The sequence below is a fragment of the Gossypium arboreum genome, chromosome 6, assembly GCF_025698485.1.
Source record: "Gossypium arboreum isolate Shixiya-1 chromosome 6, ASM2569848v2, whole genome shotgun sequence".
In the NCBI taxonomy this organism is placed as follows: domain Eukaryota; kingdom Viridiplantae; phylum Streptophyta; class Magnoliopsida; order Malvales; family Malvaceae; genus Gossypium; species Gossypium arboreum.
Genome location: NC_069075.1, coordinates 29949848 through 29954848, shown reverse-complemented (window position 1 = coordinate 29954848; position 5001 = coordinate 29949848). Strand labels below are relative to the sequence as shown.

Here is a 5001-nt window from a genome sequence, read left to right as displayed (position 1 = left end):
AATGAACATATCAAAGCAGTGGCTTTGCGAAGTGGTAAAATTTTGGAACCCCGATTGATTGATGTCAAAGATAAGCCCGTTCAGAAGAATCAACCAGCTATTGAAATTCCTCCACCAAATGAATCAAAATTTGCAAAGACTGACAAGGCAAATCCTAAATTGGTGAATTCAAATACTTTAACATCTTCTTTGGATGCAAATTTACCTACCCAAAAGAGTTATTTGGTTCAACTGTGTAACACCCCGAACCCGAGACCATCGCCGGTGTCGGACACGAGGGGTTAACAAGCCAAATCCACATATTGCACCCACCAATTTGACATTTCCAGACAGGCTGGAAATCTGCGTCACTGTCGCCTTAAAAATCATATCTCGAGTTTCAAAACTCGGAAACTGATTCCGTAAATTTTCCCTGAATTTAGACTCATATATCCATCCATGAATTTATTTTTAGAATTTTTGGTCTGGCCAATTGGTACAGTTTATTAGTAAAAGTCACCCATGTTACAGGGATCGACTGCTCTGACCTTCGCGCGTTACAACTTGAATATCTCCCTGTACAGGGCTTTAATACTGGTGCCGTTTGTTTCTAATGAAACTAGACTCAAAATGGAATCTGCAAATATAAGGCATGACTTCTAATTCTTTCTGGATAATTTATAGTAAATTTTTAAAGTCGCGACAGGGGACCCAGAAACCGTTCTGGCCCTGTCTCACAATAGCTTTAATATCTCTTAACATGTAACTCCTATGACCGTTTCGTTTCTTCCATATGAAAGTAGACTCATCAAGGTTCATTTACATAACTTATTCACTATTTAATACCATTCCTACAAATGTTGGTGATTTTTCAAAACCACACCACTGCTGCTGCCAGCATCTGTTTTCAAGGTAACCATTACCTATTTCATGATTTCCACGATTCAATTGGCCCTTTTTGCATACATAGCACAAAGTGTGATCACGATTAACCATTTCAATGGCTAATCTTTTCAAACAATTCCATACCCCATAATGATCATCATACAAACGATTATAGAATCATACTAAAAACGTATATAAGCCATTTTCGCATGGCTATCCAAGCTTACACAAAACCGAAAGGTACATGACCTTCAACAATAGGGTAGTCCTATACATGCCATTTCAAAGTTCAACCAAAATTATACCAAAATGGAGGCTTTGATAGTGTAGATGACTTCGACTTTAATGATCCCGAATCCGATCGCTAACGAGCAAAATCTATAAAGCAGAGAGCCAAAGCAACGGGTAAGCATTTTTTATGCTTAGTAAGTCTCAAGCAATAAAATCAGCTTTAACTAAAGCATTACATTCACATAGCCAAATGAATCATTTCATTAATACACATTCAAATAATCATACTTACTTCACACTTCATCATTATACACTTTCACAAGATATCAACCAATTCAATAGCTGAAAACTCGTTAGTCGATTGAGCGAATGTTACTCAAACATATCGACTTTTCCAATGCACATATAAACATACCTTATTCTTTGGGCTTTTCGAGCGTACTAATTAAATTTATTACAGCAACCAACGCTCACCTCCAGCCCAAGCTTCTTGAATACAACCGGATATAACCACATGCACGAATGCCTTGGTCTTAGCCCGGATAGAACGACTTGCACAAATGCCTTGGTATTAGCCCGAATTTAACAACTTGCACGAATGCCTTGGTCTTAGCCGGATGTAGTCACTAGCACAATTGCCTTGGTCTTAACCGGATATAATTACTAGCATAAATGTCTTGGGACTTAGCCGGATATCATTCAATTGCTCATGCACACATATACATCAATAATCATTACACATCCATATTTCATTTTCGTTACTAAGGCTCAAACACAAACATATCACTAGCATAATCGCCTTGGGACTTAGCCGGGTATCATTCAAATACTCATACACACATAAATCAATAATCATTACACATCCATATTTCATTTCACATAATTGAGTAGGGTCATTTCTTGAGGACTTACCTCGGATGTCGTCGGACGGCTTCAACGGCTATTCGACCACTTTTTCCTTCCCTTTATCGGATTTAGCTCCCCTTTGCTCTTGAGCTTAACGAATACAAGTAGAAGTATTCAATATTTTTATCAATAATGTTTACTTGTCAATCACATTCGGCATCTCATATCATCTCGCTTTATTATAATTTATCATTCAACCTTTAAACCAAAACGCCATTATATGACCACATATACATACATCCATATATTTAAGCTCAAGAATTTTAATATAACATCAAGTGCTCAAATTACTCATGTGGCCGATTATACATGGTCATAATACACAAAAATCAAAAATAAATTCCAAGACTTTCACATCATATATGTACTAAGCGAATCGTTGGCCAAGTTCACATACATTCTTCAACAATTCCTTCTTTAAACAAACACATCTAAGCCTTCCTTTCATATTATCAACTCCAACCATATACATTATTCAAGTATAACATTTTCATATTCGGCAATAGTATTACACATAATAGCCGATTCTTCTTACTTTGTATTTATGCATCTACTTGATCATTCGTTTAGTTCAAGCACCCATACACCAAGATTCATCAAGTTTAGCATGAAACATAACCTTAATCCTCAATAACCATTATGGCGAAAGTTCTAGTCACCCCAAAATCACAATTTCTAACATGGGTCACCTAAAAAATACTTGGTAACTAGTTCAATTTCATCTAAAATTTCAAGGATTCATATGAATTTCTCACCTTATTTATGGCTTAGAAACCAAATGGTTGCTCTCTTTTCTCCCTTAGAATCGGCCAAGAAGAATCAAGAACAAAGACTTGTTTCTTTCACCCATTTCTAATTATTCCTTAAATCATAAAGGCAACAACCATTTCCCTAAACATCTTCCATGGCGAACACTTGTATTACTACCACCTTCAAAATTTTTGACATGGGCAAGTAAAGGACTTACTAACTAGCTTCATATATGCAAAGATTTCAAAGACTAACATGGATTCCATACCTTAGTTCAAGCTCAAGTGACCGAATGCTAACTCTTCCCTTTTCTTCTTGAAGGATCGGCTAAGCTAGGAGGAAGATGAACCAAACTTTTTTTTTCTTTGCTCAATACACGGCAATGGGGAGGGGGCAACCACACATACCCATTTTTTTTTCTTTTCTTCCTACTAACACCAATATAATAACCATTCTAACATCAACCATTAGCAAAACATGTTGGAAACATGTTCCCTTGCCCATAATTTGTCATGGCGGCCACTAACCTTAGGAAATGGGATAATTGACATGCAACTCCATTTATTTCACTTCATGCATTATTAGGCCACTTAAAATTCACCTATCACATTTTCAAGTCCTAACACATGGGTCCTTTCTTATAAATTAGCACCTAATTAATAAAAATCAAGACACGAAATATTTACGCATACAAATTCCACATACAATAAGCACAGAATATAACACCTAATTATTCTTGTGACTCGGTTTTGTGGTCCCGAAACCACTCTCTGACTAGGGTCACATTAGGGGTGTCACAACTCTCCCCCACTTAAGAGATTTTCGTCCCCGAAAATCTTACCGGTAAATAGGTTTGGTATCGTTCTTTCATAGAGTTCTCGGGTTCCCAAGTAGCTTCTTCTATCCCGTGTTTGAGGCATAACACTTTTACTAACAGAACCCTTTTGTTTCGCAACTCCTTCACTTCACGAGCTAGGATACGAATCGGTTCTTCTTCATAACTCATATCGGCTTGAATTTCAACCTCTGATGGACTAATCACGTGCGATGGATCAGATCTATAGCGTCGAAGCATCGAAACATGAAAGACATCGTGAATCTTTTCGAGTTTAGGGGGAAAAATCGACGATATGCCCTTGGACCGACTTCGCTCGGATATCTCATATGGCCCAATGAACCTCGGGCTCAACTTGCCCTTACTACCGAATCGAGTATCTTTTCCCAAGGTGAAACCTTGAGAAACACTTTATCTCCCACCGATGCTCGATGTCTTTACGCTTCAGATCCGCGCACGACTTTCGACGATCGGAGGCTATCTTCGACTTTCACGGATTACTTTCACTTTCATTCAGCATCTCTAATCAAATCCACCCGAAAATTTTGCTTTCACCGAGCTCGGTCCAAAACAATGGTGTACGGCATTTACGACCGTACAAAGCCTCGTAGGGTGCCATCTTAATACTTGATTGAAAGTTGTTGTTGTAAGCGAATTCAATCAACGGCAAATACCGTTCCCATGAACCATCGAACTCGAGGATGCAACATCTCAACATACCCTCAAGTATCCGAATTATCCGCTCGGATTGACCATCGATTTGGGGTGAAAGGCGGTCTTGAAATGCAACTTGGTACCCAAAGCTTCTTGCAACTTTTTCCAAAATCGCGAGGTAAATCTCGGATCTCTATCCGACACTATGGAAATAGGCACCCCGTGCAATCTCACAATCTAAGAAACGTACAGTTCGGCTAGTTTTTCCATTGAAAAGTCCGTACGTACGGGGACAAAGTGAGCCGACTTAGTCAATCTATCTACAACGACCCAAATCGCATCCTTCTTACTCACCGACAATGGCAGTCCGGATCACGAAGTCCATTGTGACTCGATCCCATTTCCACTCGGGTATCGTGATCGGTGAAGTAATCTCAAGGCACTTGATGTTCCGCTTTCACTTGTTGACATATTAAACACCTCGAAACAAAGTCGGAGATGTCTCGTTTCATACCATGCCACCAAAACCGAGCGTTTCAAATCGTTGTACATCTTCGTACTCCCGGGTGGATCGCCATTCGGCTACAATGGGCTTCGTTCGGTATTATCGAAATAAGTTCAATTCTTTGGAACACACAGACGACTCTGAACCTCAAACAATCGTCATCATCGATCCGAAACTCCGATTCCTTGTTCGAACACACTCGGCCCGTTTGCAACCAACTCATCGTCGACCTTCCGAGCTTCACAAATTTGAAGCA

The 5001-nt window shown here is 39.1% G+C and overlaps 1 long non-coding RNA gene across 1 annotated transcript; it reads right to left on the bottom strand.

Moving 5' to 3' along the window:
- Positions 1–883: 883 nt before the first annotated feature.
- Positions 884–2143, bottom strand: LOC128293964 (uncharacterized). Its single transcript, XR_008284126.1, has 2 exons — positions 2008–2143; positions 884–1242 (listed from the first exon to the last, which is right to left on the bottom strand). It is a non-coding gene; the product is annotated as an uncharacterized LOC128293964 (long non-coding RNA).
- Between the last annotated feature and the right edge of the window lie 2858 nt (positions 2144–5001).